Source organism: Magnolia sinica, chromosome 14 (assembly GCF_029962835.1).
Source record: "Magnolia sinica isolate HGM2019 chromosome 14, MsV1, whole genome shotgun sequence".
In the NCBI taxonomy this organism is placed as follows: domain Eukaryota; kingdom Viridiplantae; phylum Streptophyta; class Magnoliopsida; order Magnoliales; family Magnoliaceae; genus Magnolia; species Magnolia sinica.
In genome coordinates this window covers 49,131,968-49,155,159 of record NC_080586.1, presented here as the reverse complement: position 1 = coordinate 49,155,159, position 23,192 = coordinate 49,131,968, and positions in this window count along the sequence as shown.

Sequence of the window (23,192 nt, the reverse complement as noted above, 5' to 3'; positions counted from 1 at the left end):
AACAGATTAGGGTTAGGTGAACTTACCCAAGGATGAACTTAGAATCGCCGGAATAATGATTCAAAAGTGATGGTTTAAGGATGTAGAGCAACAGGAATGAATCTGAAGATGATTCACCAACTTCTCTCTCACTTACTCTCTCTTTTCCTCTCTCTTTCTTAGCTAGGGTTAGGAAATTCGTATGGAAAAGAGAGCAAGGGTTTTAAGGTCTATATATAGGCCTAACATTGGTGAAAATAACCCCAGGGCCAAGGTATACTTAGGTTATAACCAAAACAGGCCTCTCTCGATCCAACGGAACACTTCCGGTGGGCCTTTTTCCACATGCGGTCGGACTTAAGCTCACTGACTATGGATCTAGGTCAGACTGAGTTTTCGTACCGATCGAATCTACAGATCAGCCGTGGCGGACCACACTCAATTCAACGGTCACCGAAACTCGATCAAGTCCACAAGCACTATGACCTGCCTGGGCCACCTTCCCTAATCAGAGAGTGAAATTGGGTCAGAATCCAACGATCAGATTGCTTAAAATCATCGCGCAAGCGACACGACTCAGATTTCATAAAATCACATTTAATTTCTCACCGTTCTCACACTCTTCACTCCGGACTCAATCAAATCGACCCAGGACATAATCTGGACTTAATTTTTTAGGTGATGGCCAAGTTCAACATGGTGACCATAACTGCCTAAGATCATCGCTACTGGACTTTCGACGAGCGGTCCAGGTCCGATCCAGAACTTCCAAAAATTCCCAAGAGCAACTGGATTTAGCGATGAATCCCAGATTTCAGAGTAACATAGCGCTAACTATTCTACAGGTTTTGAGTCATGCAGATCAAATTTAAAGTGATTGATGCTAATTTCACAAGCAATCAAGTTTAGCGCTAAGTAACCCACAAATAACTTCTAAGGAAAATAGAGGTAGTACTTGGGTCTTGGCACAAAATTTTTTGGGTCATTACAACCAATTAGGCCTTTGCATGCATGTAAGGAAGGGATCCCTACCATCTAGAAACTTATTTTGATGTATCTTAGCTTGCATATAAGTGTATGATATAGTGATGGTGTGGATTTGTGTGTGGGTGGTCCATTAGTGGTGGGACCTCCCACCTATGGCCAATCTTGCTCCTTCTTCCCCTCCTTTCCCTTGTCTACTTTTATATATTTTCTGATTATATGTGGCCCACCAAAGTAGGTCAGCAACATCCCGGGCCCCCAGCAAGATGGGACGTCCAAGCCCACCTTGATTGGACGTCCAGGCCCAATCATGCATGCATGGTCTGGATGGCCTCTAAAATGAATTTTTATAGAGGCTTGAGAGCTCTGATGGGTCTGGAATTTTGTGAACCTATCAAGGTGGACCCCACATGAGGAAACAGGGCTATGGACCCCTTGATTTATTTACATGGGCTGAAATATGGACAGCCTATGTTGCTCTCCAGATTTCAGGCCCAGTTGCAGATGTATTTTGAGTTACTATTTAGACCTATTTGTAGGCCTTTTTATCCCAAATTTCTTTAGGGACTTTGTAGTGTGTGGACCCAACTTTGATGTGGTATGGGGCCCACACCCTACCTACCATGATTGAGGCCGATGGGTTGGGCCAAAGATGGCTAACTACCCAGAAATTTCTGGACAGTTCAACAATACAGTATGGAGGAAAACACTATATTCACTTGACTTTTTGGAAGAAGTGGGCTACTCCAATGGACCCCACTTATTTTCTAGATGTAGGGCCACCTTTTTCCCTAATTTTCCAAGGGTTTGGGTGGGTCCAGGCACACCCCATGTGGTCCCAAAAATAGGGACAAATACAATTCCAGCAACAATCCACCCTGGACAGGTTGGAATTCTGAAATGTATTAAAATACCTTTAGGTGTTTAAAAATTATGAAAATTTACAGGGAGGTATCCTACTCATGTTAGGACCCACCTAAAAACATTTGGGGCCAATGGACACCTGTACACACCATGGTGGTGGCTGGACCAACTCATTACAATATGGTGTCCAGATCAGTCTAATTTTTAGGACAGATTGATTTCTTTAAATAAATTAAAATATTTATATATGTCTAAAAATTATGAAATTTTCTAGAGATGTGGTACACACATGTTAAGACCAAATTACCAAATTTCAAGGCTAATGGACCCCTGTGCACACCGTGGTAAGGGCCATACTGGCCCACCACGTTGGGACATCCAGGTCAGTTCGATTTTCTGGATAGTCTGTTTCATTTAAATAAATTAAAATATTTATAAGTGTCCAAAAATCTTAAAATTTTGTGGGGGTGTGGGTTACCTATGGACGTATTACTATATAAAATTTTAGACCCAAAATACATTTGAGTTTCCTGTGGTACGGATGGAAGTGATCTGCTAGGCAAGGACACCCAGGCTGGGGCGTCCAGCCTGCTTCGTGGGCCCACCTTGATGTGTTGTATATCCCACCACCCATCCATGTGGGGTCCTTAGAGGATTGATCATCCTTCCCCCCTTTTTATTCAATTGGGGCCCATTATATAGATTTTTGGGCCAAACACCCCAGGCCCATAGGGCTGCCTACACATGGGACATCCCTGCCTTAGGCTACTGCTGGGCCTGCATTCCAACGGCCTGACCCATTTGATATTTTTGTTGCAAATCCTCTCTCATATAGTGGGGTCCACAGTAATGTGTGTGAGCCATCAGGAATTAATTATACTAAGAAATACTTCTATTGTTGAACCTTTTAGGGCAATATGGCCCACTAGATTTGAGGAGGATTTAAGTCAGTATCTTACCATCTTAATTTTATATTTTTTTGGGCTTAATTAGTGTATGATTAAAGGCTCATCCCAAATGGGATTCTTCTTGGGCTAGTCTCTTAGTTAAGTATGGGCCTTATAGCCTTGGTTGGGTTGGAACTTTTGATAGGCCCATTGAACCCATGGGTCCTATATTTACCATGTCATTGTGATGGGCCTTATAGGCCAAATACTTAAGTAGTTGAGCCCTTATTTGCCCACTATAATAAATCCATACTTGGGCCGAGATGTGAGGCCCAACTTACTTGTGTTAAAAATTTAAGGATTTCCCATATGTTGGGATAATGGGCTGCCCATTAGGCCCACCACAATGAGTGAACCTATGACCGTTATGGTTGGGCCCTAACCTTGCTTAAGGGCCCACCAGGTTACCTTTGTTTTGGGCTTAGTGTATGGCCCACTAGGCTATGGATTGATTGTGCCTTGGACCTTTCTTTGCATACGTAGCAGGCTACCTTTTGGGACCCAGTTGAGGTTTGATGTCCTCCTTGGTGGCCCTAAGGTAGGCCCATAGAGGCCCTTATAGGTGGTTAAAGGCCCACCTTGGGCCTGGCTAGGACCGTTCCTCCTTAGGATTTTGACTCTCTTAGTTTGTGGGCCATCCCAAAGTACTGGGCTCCCACTAGAGGACTTCTCTTCTTCTTATAATACCTATCTATGTGCCTACATCTTGACCCTCCTTGGGACGGATGATTCCATATTCCACAGGTAGCACACTTACATCGTTGCAACCCATATGCATCATCTGTATGAATTGATTGCATTGTATGGGGGTCATTGAGGGATGGAGTTTCTCCCCTTATGCACATTGAGTGTCTGAAACTTGTGCATGATCTGTGTGCGACTCATGCATTGGCATCGCATTTCATGATGATACCGCCCTTGCTTCATCAGGGCCTTGCTTCCACAGGGACATTTATGGATGGCCGCATGTGTGGACACAGAAAATATTACTTAAGCATACCGGGTGCATAAGATGCCTATGGGTGAGATTCCTAAAACTTCTATGGTACCAAGGATCTACTCCAACGCCGTGACCGAGTGGAAACTATGAGCGCACGAGGGCCTTATACCGTTAGGCCGCGACTCCCACTGTCGTGTAGTCTGTTGGATAGGGGTGTGGCCTTACCTGCCTGGTGTGAGGAGCCATTGCTAGGATAAGTCTGACTAGCTGGTAAATGGGTCCGCTACCTTCAGGCCTTGTTGGTGATTGACTATCCACAGGCGGGTAGTGAGGTCTCTTATGCTCGTTTGACTGTGCGGGGTCTGTACAGCGGTAGTCATTCGGAAGTGTAATGGACCCCAGTGATTTCCTTATGATTAGAAATATACTTGATATGTGGTTTGGATATGAGTACTGGCATTACTTACATCGCATTAGCATTGAATGTGTAAGCCCCTTCATGCATTGCCTTGCTATGGCGTCCAATACTCATTACATCATATTCATGATAAGCCTTGGTAAGGCTGGTGATATCCTCATTGAACATGTTTCCCTTCCTGCATCTCCTACTATTCTTCTGTGCACCATTGACACACACTTACACCACCCTCTAAGCTTCTATAAGCTTATGCATGATTGATGCGTGCAGGAGACTCTAGGCAGACGTTGTAGCAGCAGATCGTGGAGTAGAGCTGAGCATTTGAGGACTCCAGTGTTGCTAATTTCTCTCTCTTTCCTTATTACCTTATGTATGTTCTTTTGAACCTGATGTAAACTTGTAAAAGTTTAAATTCTTAGTGGATTTTGTGATGGGTGCCCTTTATTATTCTCAGATGTACTTGTCGTGATCTTGGGTATGCTCATATAGGAAAGTGATTATACTATTATGGAAATTCTCCTTATAGGATCCAAGGATTAGAACCTGCCTCAGGATCCGAGAATGGGGTACTACGGAGGCTGTTGCGGCCAGAACCGGCCATCGGGTTCCTTGTGGGTCAGGTTACCGAGTCTGGGGCATGACAGGAGTTGGTATTAGAGCATAGCAAGTAATTCTAGAATGACTCAAGATAACATCGCATGTCTGCCAAGAACATAGGATTAGTAGTCTCCTGAGATTCTTCCTTTCGCTCTGTATTGAGCATATAATTATCCTGATTTCTTGCGTCGTCATTATTTTGTAGACGATGCTGCATGGACATGGTACCTGTGGTCATGGTGCCCGTGGACGAGGCACCCTAGGTACCCATCCTACTCGAGCACATCTTGCTCCTATTGTTGAGGATTCGATTCCAGAGGTCCCGATCTAGCCTATTCCTCCACCTCGGCCTGCTCTTCTAGTTATAGAGGCTCCAGTTTCTCCGGTTCCCCCACCTATTCTCCCTTCTCAGCCTACTGTTCCAGTTACTGAGGCTCCTGCTCCGCCGGCCGCACCCATGCCTCCGCCCGAGGCGAGTGCTGCCCTTACCTTTCCGACAGTACCTATAGGAGCCGAGCATTTCCAGCAGTTGATGCAGCTTGTTGCCACCACATTGCAGACCCGTCGGCCTACTATCGCTGAGGTTTTTGGGCAGTCTGACTTACCGCGTGCTAGTGCGATGGCTCGAGAGTTCCGGCAGCATGATCCCCCGAGGTTTAGTGGTGGCCCTCACCCTTCTGCTGTCGAGGCTTGGCGCACTAAGGTTACAAAGATTTTTGACACTATACAGTGTCCTGTGGGTCAGAGAGTATCCCTTGCGACCTATCTTCTTCAGGGTGAGGCCCGTCACAGGTGGTCATCCGTATCTAGGATGGTCGGGCCTCAGTTCGTTTGGACATGGGAGGAGTTCGTGGTCCGTTTCGATTAGAAATTCTTCCCCGAGCATGTTTAGATCCAGAAGGCTATCGAGTTTGAGACCATAGGGCAGGGTGATACGACTGTATCTCAGTATGAGGCCCGTTTCTTGGCTCTGTCTAGATTTGCTCCTCATCTCACTTGCGATGAGAAGATGAGGGCCCATCATTTTGTGACTGGGTTGTGTCCTGCCCTTCGTAGCCGTGTGGTAGGGCATTGTTTGGAGACATTCAATCAGGTCGTTCATCGGGCACTGGTTTATAAGGAGGACTGGGCTTGACACAGAGATTGAGAGAGCAGAGTTCCGGTGGAGACCGGAAGAGGAGAACGCCAGCTGACAACTCCAAGCAGCTCCGTCAGCAGAGATGGAGGGGCAGATCAGGATTTCGGCAGCCCGCGGTTCAGTTAGTAGCTTCTTCATCATCATCAGCACCGCCAGCCGCTTCATCTTCTAGCCCCTTTTCTGGTGTATGCTTCGGCTGTGGACATGCCAGGCATTGGAGGCATGAGTGCCCTCTCCCCATTCAACAGTAGAGGCCACCGCAGTTACCCCCTCCTTGTCCTCCTCAGCAGCAGTAGAGAGCACAACTTCCACCTGCCGCTCCTAGGGCTCCTCTTCAGCAGCAGAGGCAGCCAGGCAGATCTCCTCAGCAGAGACAGCAGCAGCAGAGACATTAGCAGTAGAGACAGCACCAGCAGAGGGGATATTCGTATGCTATCCGGCCCCTGGGTCCAGCATGTATAGTAGCCCAGCAAGCTCAAACTCAGGACCCTCAGTCTTCCGGTTTGCTTCCCCTACCAACTCAGGGCCATTTTTATTTTATGCAGCAGGCACTAGGCCAAGACCCACAGTCATCGACCGGTGGAGTCATTGAGGGTATTCTTCTTATTTCTGCTTGCGTTGCTAATGTTTTGTTTGATTCCGGCGCTTCCCATTCTTTTGTGGCCGAGTAGTTTTGCCGATCGACCGGTATTCTGTCGAAGGCCGTGTCTGAGGCCTTGACCGTTTCGACTCCGATGGAGAAGTCTATTGTGTTGACTCGTCGTTGTCCTTCTTGCCCGGTATTAGTGGGCGAGATGTTCCTCCCTGCCAATTTGTTCGTGATGACGATGGCAGGATTTGATGTGATTCTGGGTATGGACTGACTTGCGGAGTATTGTGCCATCTTAGATTGTGTCGCGAGGACGGTTACGTTTCATATTCCAAGCTTGCCAGTATTCTAGTTCGTCGCTGAGCCTAGAGGAGACCCGTTATCTAGTTTCTTAGCTTCAATTGTTGAGGATTTTGTGGCAGAGAGTATTGAGCAGCTGCTAGTTCTTTGTGAGTACCCGGATGTGTTCCAGGAAATCTCGGGTTTACCACCGCGTCGGCAGGTGGAGTTCCAGATTGATTTGGTACCCGGTACCGTGCTTATCTCGAACGCCCCCTACCGGATGGCACCGTTAGAGTTGAGGGAACTGCAGGAGCAGTTGGATGAGCTCCGGGAGTTAGGTTTCATTCGTCCCAGCAGTTTGCCTTGGGGAGCCTCGGTATTGTTTATGAAGAAGAAGGATGGTTCGTTGCGACTCTGTGTAGATTATCGTGAGCTCAACAGAGTTACCATCAAGAACCGATACCCGCTTACCCGTATTGATGACTTGTTCGATCAGTTACAAGGTGCACAGTATTTTTACAAGATAGACTTACGTTCCGGTTACCATCAGATTCGGGTCCGAGAGGAGGACATTCCGAAGACAGCTTTTCGGACACGCTATGATCATTTTGAGTTCTTGGTCATGTCATTTGGACTAACCAATGCACCTGCCGTATTCATGCAGCTGATGAACGAGGTTTTTCAGTCGTTTCTCAATCAGTTCGTGGTGGTATTCATTGATGATATTCTTATATATTCGAGGACCCGAGAGGACCATGCTGAGCACCTGCGGATTGTGCTTGAGACCCTCCGTGCCCACTAGCTGTATGCGAAGCTGGAGAAATGTGAGTTTTGACAGGAGGAGATGAAGTTCCTCGGTCATGTGGTAACGAGGGAGGGTGTCGCTATGGACCCCTCGAAGGTTGATGCAGTGCGTCAGTGGGGCCAGCCCATGAACGCATCCGAGATTCGCAGCTTCTTTGGTCTAGTGGGATATTATCGACGGTTTATTGAGAGTTTCTCCCGTATTGCAGCACCGCTAACCCAGTTGAGGCGGAAGGGCGTCAAGTTCATCTGGAGTGACGCTTGCGAGAAGGCATTTACGGAGTTGAAGGACCTCCTCACGTCCGCTCCTTTCTCACTCTTCCTGATGGGAGTGAGGGTTTTGTAGTTTTCACCGATGCCTCTAGAGTTGGCTTGGGTGTTGTACTGATGCAGCACGGGAAGCCAGTGGCGTATGCCTCACGCCAGCTCAAGGTTCATGAGAAGAACTATCCCACTCATGATTTGGAGCTTGCAGTAGTTGTCTTCGCACTGAAGGTGTGGAGGCATTATCTACATGGGGTCAGGTTCGAGCTCTTCACAGATCATAAGAGCTTGAAGTATCTATTTTCGCAGTCCGAGTTGAACCTGCGACAGAGGTGATGGATGGAGTTGCTGAAAGATTATGATTTTGACCTTTAGTACCACCCGGGCAAGGCAAATGTGGTGGCGGACACGCTCAGCCGTCAGCCACGAGACTTGGTGGCACAAATGATGGTGCGACAGTGGCAGGTGCTCGAGGATGTTTTAGAGTATGACTTTGAGTTTAGCCTGCAGTCTTCCATTGTTTAGCTTTCGAGCTTATCGATTCAACCCTCTTTAGTGGCTAGGGTGATCGAAGCTTAGCAGATGGATGAGTCACTTCAGGAGTACCGAGAAGAGGCCGCATCTGTGGAGCAGTCAAACTGGCAGATTGGTTCCGATGGTGGATTATGCTTCAGAGGCCGGTTGTGTATCCCAAACATACCAGAGTTGCGTCATGATTTGATGACTGAGGCACACCAATCGAGACTTACTATCCATCCGGGCTCCACGAAGATGTATCATGATATGAGGAGGCGGTACTTCTGGCAGGGGATAAAGCGTTAGATTACAAGTTTTGTGGCCAAGTGTGACACATGCCAGCGTGTCAAGGCCGATCATCAGAGACCCCCTGGTCCCTTATAGCCGTTGAGTGTTCCAGAGTGGAAGTGGGAGCACGTATCGATGGACTTCATCGCAGGATTATCGAGGACTCAGTGCGGTCACAATACTATCTGGGTTATCGTCGATCGTCTGACGAAGTCGGCACATTTCATTCCAGTGTGTGCTTCCTGGTCTATGGACCAGTTGGTGAGGATATTCATTGAGGAGATAGTAAGACTACACGGCGTCCGAGTTTCAATTGTTTTAGACCGAGATTCCAGATTTACATCTCAGTTTTGGAGGAGTTTCCATTAGGTGTTGGGGGTCACTTTGCATCTTAGTACCGCTTATCATCCACAGATGGATGGGTAGACCGAAAGGGTCAACCAGATCCTTGAGGATATGCTCAGGGCTTGTGTGATTGACTTTGTGGGGAGTTGGGATGAGCATATGCGCCTCGCTGAGTTCGTGTATAACAACAGCTATCAGGCAACTATCGGCATGGCTCCTTTTGAGGCACTTTATGACAGACCGTGTAGATCTCCTAGTTGTTGGACCGAGGTAGGAGAGCGTCATCTCTTAGGTCCCGAGCTTGTGCAACAAACATCAGATGCTATTGATGTTATCAGGCAGAGGATGCTCATAGCTCAGAGCCGGCAGAAGAGTTTTCCTGATTGTCGGCGTCGACCCCTCGAGTTCGCAGTCGGGGACATGGTGTATCTCAAGGTCTCGCTTATAAAGGGTGTGGTTCGCTTTGGTGTGAAGGGTAAGCTCGCCCTGAGATTCATCGGACCTTTTGAGATTACCGAGCGTGTAGGCGCTGTGGCCTATAGGCTGACCTTACCTCCTGAGTTGTCCGAGATCCATGACGTGTTCCATGTTTCTATGTTGTGGAGATGTGGGTCGGACACTATTCCTGTGATTGATTGGCAGCCACTTGAGGTCCGTGAGGATGCTTCCTATATTGAGCAGCCGATTCTATCCTTGATCGGAAGGTGCAGGTCCTCAGGAGCAATGTCATTCTCTTAGTGAAGGTGCAATGGGATCATCATTCAGAAGCCGAGGCATCTTGGGAACGTGAAGAAGATATTAGAGAACGTTATCCCCATTTGTTTGATGATTGAGTGATATATGATTGTTTGTATTGCCTTCCTTATATGATGATTGCTATATGATGGTGGTGTTTTATCATTTATTTTGTCTTAGATTGGTCAATTTCGAGGACGAAATTTCTTTGTTGGTGGGGAGGGTTGTGAGACCCGACCCGAGTTCGCATGTGTGCATGTGTGTGTGTGAGTATGCATTTCGTTCATTTTAGTCTCGTGGTACTACCGGTTAAATTCCGGTGACCCGCGACCTTTGGATAGTGTTTGCAGTTACTCTTGTGTTCGGTCATGTAAACCCGACTCGGGTTGATCCGAGACTTATGCCATTACGTCCACCTCGACGCCGCGATTCCGACGCCGCGTCCCGTGCGTTAATCCAATATGTACATTTCAAGTTATGATCATTGATCGATATGGGCCATTGATTACATAATTGGTGGACCCCACCATGGGTTGCACGTTTTCCCTTGCCATCATTTCACCCTAGGCTGAGATTTCTAGAAAGGCTATGACTCTAAGCCTTGTTAATATCACCATCGGCCACCATCATTGCCTAGGAGAGAGAGAGCTCATCATTACAAGTCTTAAAAGTCTCTCTCTCTCTTCTCTTCTTCCCTAGCAACTTCCCTTCCATCTTCCTCTCTTCTCCAGCCCTTTCTCCCTCAAATGTCCTCCCATTTAACCTTCAACAATCCATCTCACCCATTGAAACATGTCCCTTGGAGCATGAAGAGTAGATTGATATAACTTTGGAGTGGGATCCAATAAGGTGGGTGCTCTTCTTGGCTTCATCTCTCTTTCTTCTTCTTTCCTTTCTTCCCTGCCTTTTTCTACATACATGGGAGCATGTAGGGCCTACCAATCCATGGTGGAGACCCTATATAGTTCCTAGGATGAAGGCCAAGGTTCTAGATCCTTCACAATCCATTTCATGGTGGGTCATTTTTCATGGACCCACTATGATGATTTCCTCTTAATCTTTGCATCACGTGGGCCACCTAGGCCTTTGCATGCATGTAGGGAAGGGATCCCTACCATCCAGTAACTTATTTTGATGTTTCTTGGCTTGCATGTAAGTGTATGATATAGTGATGGTGTAGATTTGTGTGTGGGTGGTCCATTAGTGGTGGGACCTCCCACCTATGGCCGATCTTGCTCCTTTCCCTTGTCTACTTTTATATATTTTCTAATTATATGTGGCCCACCAAAGTAGGTCAGCAACATCCCGGGCCCCCAGCAAGATGGGACGTCCAAGCCCACCTTGATTGGACGTCCAGGCCCAATCATGCATGCATGGTATGGATGGCCTCTAAAATGGATTTTTATAGAGGCTTGAGAGCTCTGATGGGTCTAAAATTTTGTGAACCTATCAAGGTGGACCCCACATGAGGAAATAGGACTATGGACCCCTTGATTTATTTGCATGGGCTGAAATATGGACAGCCTATGTTGCTGTCCAGATTTCAGGCCCAGTTGGAGATTGTATTTTGAGTTATTATTTAGACCTATTTACAGGTCTTTTATCCCAAATTTCTTTATGTGTTTTGTAGTGTGTGGACCCAACTTTAATGTGGTATGGGGCCCACACCCTACCTACCATGATTGAGGCCCATGGGTTGGGCCAGAGATGGCTAACTGCCCAAAAATTTCTGGACAGTTCAGCAATACAGTATGGAGGAAAACACTATATTCACCTAACTTTTTGGAAGAAGTAGGCTACTCCAGTGGACCCCACTTATTTTCTAGATGTAGGGCCATCTTTTTCCATAATTTTCCAAGGGTTTGGGTGGGTCCAGGCACACCCCATGTGGTCCCAAACATAGGAATAGATACAATTCCAGCAACAATCCACACTGGACAGGTTGGAATTCCGAAATGTATTAAAATACTTTTAGGTGTCTAAAAATTATGAAAATTTACAGAGAGGTATATCAATCATGGTAGGACCCACCTACAAAATGTTGTGGCCAATGGACACCTGTACATACCATGGTGGTGGCTGGACCGGCCCATTACAATATGGTGTCCAGATCAGTCCAATTTTTAGGATAGATTGATTTCTTTAAATAAATTAAAATATTTATATATGTCTAAAAATTATAAAATTTTGTGGAGCGGAGATACACCCATTCTAGGACCTACTTACCAAATTTTAGGGCCAATGGAGCCTTGTGCACACCGTGGGGAGGGCCGGACTAGCCTACCATGTTGGGACGTCCAGGTCAGTCCGATTTTCTGGACAGTTTGTTTCATTTAAATAAATTAAAATATTTCTAAGTGTCTAAAAATCTTGAAATTTTGTGGGGGTGTGGGTTACCTATGGAAGTATCACTCTGTAAAATTTTAGAGATGAAATATATTTTGAGTTGCCCGTGGTACGGCTGAAAGTGGTCTCCTAGGCTGGGACGCCCAGGCTGGGGCGTCCAGCCTGCTTCGTGAGCCCACCTTGATGTGTTGTATATCCCACCACCCATCCATGTGGGGTCCTTAGGGGATTGATCATCCTTCATCCCTTTTTATTCAATTAGGGCCCATTGGGTGGATTTTTGGGCCAAACACCCTAGGCCCATAGGGCTGCCTACACATGGGACATCCCTGCTTTAGGCTACTGCTGGGCCTGCATTCCAATGGCCTGGCCCATTTGATATATGTCTTGGATATCCTCTGTCATCTGGTGGGGCCCACAGTGATGTGTGTGAGCCATCAGAAATTAATTATACTAAGAAATACTCCTATTGTTGAACTCCAACCAACCTAGAAATTTGGGTGGGCTGGAATTTGGCACTGAGCCCAATAATTGTTGCCTATAGATGTTCTTTGGAGCAATATGGCCCACTAGATTTGAGGAGGATTTAAGTCAGTATCTTATCATCTTAATTTTATATTTTTTTTCGGTTTAATTAGTGTATGATTAAAGGCCCATCCCAAATGGGATTCTTCTTGGGTTAGTCTCTTAGTTAAGTATGGGCCTTATAGCCTTGGTTGGGTTGGAAATTTTGATAGGCCCATTGAACCCTTGGGTCCTATATTCACCATGTCATTGTGATGGGCCTTATAGGCCAAATACTCAACTAGTTGGGCCCTTGTTTGTCCACTATAATAAATCCATACTTGGGCCGAGATGTGAGGCCCAACTTACTTGTGTTAAAAATTTAAGGATTTCTCATATGTTGTGATAATGGGCTGCCCATTAGGCCCACCACAATGAGTGAACCTATAACCCTTATGGTTGGGCCCTAACCTTGCTTAAGGGCCCACCAGGTTGCATTTGTTTTGGGCTTAGTGTATGACCCACTAGGCCATGGATTGATTGTGCCTTGGACCTTTCTTTGCATATGTAGCAGGCTACCTTTTGGGACCCAGTTGAGGTTTGATGTCCTCCTTGGTGGCCCCAAGGTAGGCCCATAGAGGCCCTTATAGGTGGTTAAAGGCCCACCTTAGGCCTGGCTAGGACCGTTTCTCCTTAGAATTTTGACTCTCTTAGTTTGTGGGCCATCCCAAAGTACTGGGTTCCCACTAGAGGACTTCTCTTCTTCTTAGAATACCTATCTATGTGCCTACATCTTGACCCTCCTTGGGACGGACGATTCCATATTCCACAAGTAGCACACTTACATCGTTGCAACCCATATGCATCATCTGTATGAATTGATTGCATTGTATGGTGGTCATTGAGGGATGGAGTTTCTCTCCTTATGCACATTGAGTGTTTGAAACTTGTGCATGATCTGTGTATGCGACTCATGCATTGACATCGCATTTCAAGATGATACCGCCCTTGCTTCATCAGGGCCTTGCCTCCACAGGGACATTTGTGGATGGCCGCATGTGTGGACACCGAAAATATTACTTGAGCATACCGGGTGCATAGGATGCCCATGGGTGAGATTCTCAAAACTTCCATGGTACCAAGGATCTACTCCAACGCCATGACCGAGTGAAAACTATGAGCACACGACGGCCTTATACCGTTAGGCTGCGACTCCCACTGCCGTGTAGTCTGTTGGATAGGGGTGTGGCCTTACCTGCCTAGTGTGAGGAAAAATTGCTAGGCTGAGTCTGACCAGCTCGTAAATGGTTCCGCTACCTTCGGGCCTTATTGGTGATTGACTGTCCACAGGCGGGTAGTGAGGTCTCTTACGATAGTTTGACTGTGCGGGGTCTGTAGAGCGGCAGTCATGCGGAAGTGTAATGGACCCTGGTGATTTCTTTATGATTGGAAATGTACTTGACATATGGTTTGGATATGAGCACTGACATTACTTGCATCACATTAGCATTGGCTATGTAAGCCCCTTCATGCATTGCCTTGGTATGGCGTCCAGTACTCATTACATCATATTCATGATAAGCCTTGGTAAGGCTGGTGATATCCTCATTAAGCATGTTTCCCTTCTTGCATCTCCTATTATTCTTCTGTGCACCATTGACACACACTTACACCACCCTCTAAGCTTTTATAAGCTTATGCACGATTGATGCGTGTAGGAGACTCTAGGCAGATGTTGTAGCAGCAGATCGTGGAGTAGAGCTGAGCATTTGAGGACTCCAGTGTTGTTGATTTCTCTCTCTTTACTTATTACCTTATGTATGTTCTTTTGAACCTGATGTAAACTTGTAAAAGTTTAAATTCTTAGTGGATTTTGTGATGTGTGCCCTTTGTTATTCTCAGATGTGCTTGTTGTGATCTTGGGTATGCTCATATTGGAAAATGATTATACTATTATGAAAATCCTCCTTATAGGATCCCAGGATCGGAACCTGCCTCAGGAGCCGAGAATGGGGTACTAAGGAGGCTATTGCGCCCAGAACCGGCCATCGAGTTCCTTGTGAGTCCGGTTACCGAGTCTAGGGCGGGACACTATTTATTTATTTATTTATTCCTCTGAATCAAGTTTGAATTTTTGATACACAGACCATTCTAGGAATCAGGTTGTCCTACCATAAACCATTGGTTTTTGGTGTAAGGTTGTCCTTAGAATATCATCTGTATCAATCTCTCAATACTCGTACATTTAAGGTTGTATTTAATTTTAGTATTGTGGATTGTTTATAGTGTTATCTTTGCTTTAATTATTTAAATTTCGCTGTTATCATTTTAATTGGGTATAGTCCTATTCACCCCCCCTCTACGACATATAGCTTGGCCTTTTCACATTAAACGTCCTAACCTCAGATATACCTACAAGCCCACCCCTAGTTAATCATACATGTCAATATAGTTAAACCCTACATGTATGTAAATCAGAGTGCAAGCATTTCCTGCCCGTGAATAAGCAGTGTCATGCCCCAAAGTCGGAAACCGGGCTCACATAATTCCCGATCACCGAATCCGGCGCCAACAGCCTTCGTAATACCCCATTCTCGGCTCCCAGCGCCCATACACTAGATTCTGATCCGAGATCCTACAAGGAGGATTTTCCAATGTACATTTATCTCGTAAGAAGCATAACCACAAGTTTACCCAAATCACAAAGGCAACATTATCATCACATATCCACTAATATAAACATTTGAATACAGTGCTGAAAGGGAAATACATATATCGAAAATCGAAGCTCCAGAAAATAGCTGCACACTCCAAACTCAACGCTACTGCGACCTAACGCTACCTACACGCATCTATCATGCATAAGCTTATAAAAAGCTTAGAGGGTAGTGTAAGTGTGTGCGCAAGATAAGTGCCAAGTATGCAATATCAGAGTAATGTGGAAACATGCTGGTAAGTCCATAAATATCATCAGCCTTATCCAGGCTATGCGATGCAAACATAATAAGCCAATATCATATATTGAGAAAGCAATGTAGACCGGCTATGCAATGTGGAGACATAATAAGCCAAATATCATATACTGAGAATGTAATACAATATATAAATCCTAATGGATCAACGAATACTGTTAACCTCATCTAGGTCAAGCAATACAGAAGCATAGTGAACTGAATGCTATGTGCTGAGGATGCAATGCAATATACGGTGTGAAAGAAATGACCAAGCTGGAGTGTGAAATCGTGATGATAGTACGTAGTATCACAAGCTGTGGGGTTCATCACAAGGGACTTCTATCCAAACCAGTCCCATACCTAAATTTAGATAGCTAGACTCAATATGGTAAACTCCTGATCTCAGGTTGGTCGCATGCCCTAACCGAAACCCTGACCATTGCAAAAGTACACATAACAATTAGTTGTGCACCACTAGCCCAAGTGGATAGTAAATATATGAATGAATGAGTAAATGCTGAGTATGCAACTCCTGCTCAATAAGTCAACATATTAGTACCATACATCTCTAGGATCATTACGGGGTCTAGTACACTCTACACCAGCTTACCGCCCCTATCCGAGAGCACAACTGGGTAAGTGGAAGAGACTTCACTATCCGACTGCCAATATCGGGCTCAGCTCGTCGATAGCAGACCCATTCCTCAAGATGGTCAGGCTCAACTTAGATATTTTCCTCTTACTCAAGCGAGTAAAGTCACACCCCCTTCCAACCGACCACGACACAGTGAGAGACGCGACCTATTGGTATACGGCCCTCATGCGCTCATGTATATCAACTCAGTTTAGACGTTGGAGCATCCCCTGACCTCGGGGGTTTAGGGATTTTCACCCAGGGACATTTATGGCCCCCGTATGGTAGAACCAAATATTTTCAGTGTCCCATCTGGCCATCAACGACATGCTTGTGGAAGCACAACCCTGATGTCGCTAGGGCATACAGTGGTCATATCAAAAAGTACGAGATACATAAGTCACACCATCTAGTCATGCAGCAATCTTACGCATACCGCGTACTCATGTGGGAAACTCCTCCTATCAGGGAGTCCCATAATAATCTGCCCAATGGCATGTGCTTATGATCAATCACTCCTCATATCAAGCATACATATGATGCGTATGGACATGGATTGTGAAGCTATACTAAGTATGTTATATGATGATGATGTACTCTCCTCATATCAAGGATGGGCCTAGACTGCCTACTCATATCAGGAATGGTCCTAACGAGGACTAAGGGAAGGTCACAATGTGGACATTTAACCATCATTGCCCATCAATGTGGACATTCAACTAACATTGTAGTAGGGTCCATGCCTCACCCAAGGGCCTCAAATACACCACAATGGGCCTTAAATACATCACAATGGGCCTCACACATGGGCCACATATACATCACAATGGACCTAATATACATCACAATGGGCCTCTCACACGGGCCGCAACAATGGGCCTCATATACATCAAGTGGGCCGCATCACATGGGCCTTATATACATCAAGTGAGCCGCATCACATGGGATGCAACAATGGACCTCATATACATCACATTGGGCCTCACGCAAAGGCTTTATATACATCTCATTGGGCCTCACTCATGGGCCTCATATAGATCACATTGGGCCTCATATAGATCACATTGGGCCTCATACTTGGGCCTCAATTACTTCACATTGGGTCTGACCATCTGGGCCTCAAATACATCACAATGGGCCTCATACACGGGCATCATATACATCACAATGGGCTGCATCACATGAGGTGGGTAGTGTGTGTAACACATACATCATAGTGGACCTCATGGATAGCCCAAGGCCTAGAAGAAAATGGATGAACAGTATGTATATAACACATACATCATGGTGGGCCTCACAAGACAATGGGGCCCACGACCTTAACAATAGCTGGAAAAAGGATGGACAGCGAGTATATACAATAAGGTAGGCCCTACACAAGCAGTAGGTGGGCTTCACACATACAGCAGATGGGCTGCACACGAGTGGCAACTGGGCCGTACACGTGTAGTAGATGGACCGTGTAGACAAAATACATCATGGTGGAGTCCACATCTGCTGGGCAACGTGGGTAAAATATAACATTACAGTGGGCTCCACCATCTGGACAGCCAGATGGATGGACAGGAATACAACACATTCCTTAAAGTGGGCCCCACCCGCCCCACGTCAAACAAATGGATGGTTGGATATAGAACGCATGCATCAAGGGGCCCACTGTCCCTAGCAGATGGACGGCAAGGAGAAATACATACATCATGGTGCGTCCCACTCAGCACAGAAAACAGTTGGAGGGCGAGGTATACAACACATCATCAAGGTAGGGCCCTCCCCACACGTGCAAAATGTGCGGGTGGGTCCCACATCCCAAAAAATAGTGGACAACGTGGATATAAACCACATATATCATGATGGGTCCCCACAGCACCGTCCAGAGATCTCTAGATGGTGGGGATACAAAATACAGACATGAAGGTAGGTCTCATCCCACACGTGTTGCACGTATGGGGTGGGCCCCACACGTTTGCTGAATGGATGGTTAGGATATAACAGATTTATCACGGTTGGGCTCTCTAGCAGCACCATCTAAATGGAAGGCTTGGAGAAACACATACATCGAATGGCCTCACGTGGGACCATGGATGCACGAAGTGGATACAATACTACGTCCAGGTAGGTCCCACCAGCAATGGATGGCTGGATGAAACAATACATCATGGTGGTCTCCAAACAGCACCGTCCAGATGGACGGTGTGAATACAGGATACATACAGTAAGGTGGGCCCCACCCCCACATGTGCAGCACGTATGGGGTGGGCCCCACATGTTTGCTGAATGAACGGATAGTTTAGATATACACATGCCTCATGATTGGCCGACAGAACTTGTTAAGCTCCTTGGAATGCTAGGCTCCTAAGCTTTCTCTTTGATGAACGTTGATGAAGTATGGATGGCTAGGATGGGAGATCTTCGGGTAGGGAGTGGGACACACTTGGCTCTTCTCTCATTAGTCTTTTTCTCTCTTAATTGCTAGGAAAAATGGTAGAGAATGAGTGAAAGAAGGGAGATGTAAGGAAAGAGGGATGGGTGTGTATGAGGGAAGGGATAAGAGGTATGGTGGTGTAAGGAGAAATGACATGAGGGTTGACTTTAGGGTAAGGCTTGTGTAAGAGAGGGATGGGTTGTGTACTTGACTTGTGATTGATTCATTAGTGTGAAAGGTGGTAGAGATTCTTTCGAAATTCGTAACGCGAGGCGTTTTCGTCGAAATAAACACGGGCCCACAACTCTTGGCCTGGTGTGAGACCCAACCCGAGTTCGCTTCTGTGCATGTGGGTGTAAGTATGCATTCCGTCCATCTTGATCTCGCGGTCCTACCGGTCGAATCCCGGCGACTCGTGACCCTTGGATAGTATTTGCAGTCATCCGCGAGCTCAGTCGTGAAGACCCTACTCAGATCAAGTTAAGACCTATGCCATTGTGACCGCATCGTCGCTGCGGTTCCAACGACGTGTCTTGTGTGTCCATCCGATGTGTGGATCATAAGTTGTGTGCATCTCATTTGTAGCCTTTGAGTATGATCATGTGGCCCACCTAGTGTGGAGGGCACATTTTTTAAGGTGGCCACCCTATTTGGTGCAAATTTCAACACACACCACCCATAGACTACCTAAACCCCCCATATCCTACACCACCTACCACCCACACACTACCCATCCCTACTCTAGCCTAGCAACATAGTTTATATCACCATAGGCTATGATGATTTTTCTCTTATCTAGGAGAGAGAGTGATGATTACTCTCCCTCTCTCTCTTTTCTAGCAAATTTTCATACTCTCCCTCTCATTTCTCTCTATTCTCTTCTCTCTTTCTTTCTCTCTTACAAAAAAATCAGCCCCATTTTCCCTCTTCTCCACCCCTTCTCCCTCAAATCCCCTACCATCTAACCTTCAACAATCCATCTCCCCATTGAAACATGTCCCTTGGAGCATAAAGAGAAGATTATGTAACTTTGGAGTGGGATCCATTAAGGTGGGTGATTATAATTTTTGATCTTATTTTCTACCTTTTGATCTTATTTTTCTTCCTAAATGGATCATGTGGGACCCACCAATCCATGGTGGGGATCCCATTTGATCCCATGGATGTGGCCCTTTGGCCCATCCTACATGCATGTCATGATCCATGATGGGGCCATTCTCCATGGACCCCATCATGATATATTTAATGATCCACTCTATCTTGAGGTCATCTAAACCCTAAGGATCATGTTGGGATGGCATCTCAATCATCCATAGCAATTATAGATCATGCATGTAGTGATTTTATGTTGCATGTACAATCAATGTAGTTGTATGGGTATGATTCATTCTTAGGAGGGCCCATTAGTGGCGGGGCCCTACCCCATGGCCGGATTATGTTTCTTCTCTATCTTTTCTTTCCTATTTTTATGGTAAACCTGATGTATGTGTGGCCCACTTGATGTGCCATGCAACTAGGCCCAAGTGGTTAGATGTCAAGGCCCACCTTGTTGCCCCATATTCTTGTCGTGTTTTAGACAGCCTTTGGGCTTGATATTATGGGTGATCTTGGAAGGGGCTTGGGTCTGAGAGTTGTGTGACCCATCTAGGTGGACCCCACACTAAGGAAATGGTGATTTATTTCCCTTTTAATTATCTTTTGGGGTGGTTTGGACAACAACATGTTGTTGTCCAAATCTGTCTGGACAGATTTTTGGGTCATCTTGAGGCCAGATTTTTGGGCATTTAGATGGGTATTTGGTCCCATGTAATATATGTTTCTTGAAGTTATGGACCCCACCTACAAGTACGCCAAATTTCAGCCCCAAATGACTCCATTTGGTTATCCAAAAGGGTGGGCCAAGAGGGGTGGTCAGCCTGATTTTTGGCTGTGCAGTCCAGCAATGTAGACTGTTGTAAACTGAAATTCATAAATTATTTTGATGATAGTGGGCCACATTTTTAGATTTCCTCTTATTTTATACATGATGAGAGACCTTAGCCCTCAATTTCTAGAATTTTGGAGGCCCATGACCCACCCATTGGAATGGCCCAAATTCAGCATAGTCATATTCCAGCAATACTCCACCCTGTACAGATGGTATCCTTCAAATTAATTAAAATACTTATGGGTATCCTAAAATCATGAAAATTTATATAAAGGTGTTCCACCCATGTTTCAACCCACCTATAAAATTTTAGGGCCAATGGACACCTGTACACACCATGGTGGTGGCTAGACCGGCCCATTACAATATGGTGTCCAGATCAGTCCGATTTTCTGAACAGTCTATTTCATTTAAATAAATTAAAATATTTTTAAGTGTCTACAAACTTTGAAATTTTGTGGGGGTATGACCTACATATGAAAGTATCACTCTACAAAATTTTAGGCCCAACGGACATTCGAGCTGACTGTGGTCTGGCTTGGAAATTTGGGTCAGTTTGGGCCAAATACCCAGGCCCATATGGGACGCCCCATGTGGGCTACCTGCTGGACTTTGGTCTAGCAGTGTGACCCACCTACTCCCTTGTGTCATATGATGTAACCCTATGTGGTGGGGCCCTCTGACTTGATAACTGGACCACTTGGGCTGATGTCCTGATCAAATGAAACAATTACTGGACTCCAAAAGGCCCATAAACTTCTTGGGTTAAAAATCCAGCAACTTGTTATAATTATGCTTGGCCTTTGGGCTGAAATTTTGAGTAGTGGGGCCCACCACATTATGAAGGTCTTAGAGGGAATAATTTATACCTTTGGTTCCTTAAATGTTGGGCTTAATAAATGTACTTTTGAGGCCCACCACAACTAAATTTAATCGGGTCCATGAATGTAGCTAGTTGTTGAACTCTTTAGGCCCAATTGGGCTGAAACTTTCCAAATAGGCCCATTGAACTCTTGGGCCATTTTTACCATACTATTGTGTTGGGTTAGTGGGCCGGATTACACAAGTAGATGGGCCCTTGGTTGCTCACCAAATCAACTTTAATACTTGGGCCGGGTTGTAGGCCCAACTTACTTGACTAAGAGCATAACATTTGCCCATGTGGTTTGAGCAATGGGCTGCCCACTAGGCCACCACAATATAGGGGATTAGTGGCCTTTATGTTGGGCCCTAACCTTTCCCCTATGGGCCCATAGTGGTATATATGGGTTGGGGTATGTGTATTTCCCTTGGACCCATGTTTTGGATAGGCCTTCGACCGCCTTTCTGAAGCCCAACATGAGTGTTTGTGGTATGATTATGGCTGCCCGTTTCTTATTTCTGATGTTGCGTGGGCCTTGGGCCTTGATCCATGATCAATTAGAAATGGGCTACCTCTTGAGGACCGTATGGGAGTTGGATGTCCACATTGGTGGCCCTAACGTAGGCACATGGGCTTCTATGGTTGGTTAAAGGTCCACCATAGACCCTTATTAGGCCTGTTTCATTTATTTAGGCCCATACCATTGTTCTCCTTAGTCTCGTGGGCTACCCCAGGTATATGGGCCCCCACTAGAGGTTGTATTCCTTATGAGGAACTGGTTAAGTACCTAGACCCTTCATGGTTAGGTAAAAAGTTCATCTTCACCTCATTGGTACCCCTATTCATCTTCATGGCCCACTCCCATACGCATCATATGCATGCTTGGTTGAGGTATGATTGGTCATGGTTGTGTCATTGTGTAGGACATGTTGGTATCTCCCTAGAGATGGATGCTTGGGATTGATGCATAGGTGATTGTGTAATTCATGCATCTGGCATTGCATAGCTTGTGGATATCCGCCCTTACTTCATCAGGGCCTTACCTCCACAGGGGTATTCGTGGATGGTCGTATGTCTAGACACCAGAAATATTAGTTGAGCATACCGAGTGCATAGGATGCCCATGGGTGAAATTCTCAAAACTTCCATGGTACCAAGGATTTGCTCCAACGCCATGACCGAGTGGAAACTATGAGCGCACGGGAGCCTCATACCGTTAGACCGCGACTCCCACTGTCGTGTAGTTAGTTGGATAGGGGTGTGGCCTTACCTGCCTGGTGCGAGGAGGCATTGCTAGGCTAAGTCTGACCAGCTCGTAAATGGGTCCGCTACCTTCAGGCCTTGTTGGTGATTGACTCTCCACAGGCGGGTAGTGAGGTCTCTTATGCTCGTTTGACTGTGCAGGGTCTGCAGAGCGGCAGTCATTCAGCAGTGTAATGGACCCCGGTGATTTCCTTATGATTGAAAATGTACTTGACTTATGGTTTGGATATGCGCACTGACATTGCTTGCATCGCATTAGCATTGGCTATACAAGCCCCCCTTCATCGCGTTCATGGTAAACCTTGGTAAAGCTAGTGATATGCTCATTGATCATGCTTCTCTCCTTATACCTCCTACTATTCTTCTGTACACCATTGTCACACACTTACACCACCCTCTAAGCTTATATAAGCTTATGCACGATTGATGCGTGCAGGAGACTCTAGGTAGGCGCCGAAGCAGCAGAGCGTGGAGTAGAGTTGAGCAGTGAGGACTCCAATGTTGCTGATTTCTCTCTCTTTTCCTTTTATTCTCATGTATGTCCTTTTGGACCTTATAGATGATGTAAAAGTTCAAATTCATAGTGGATT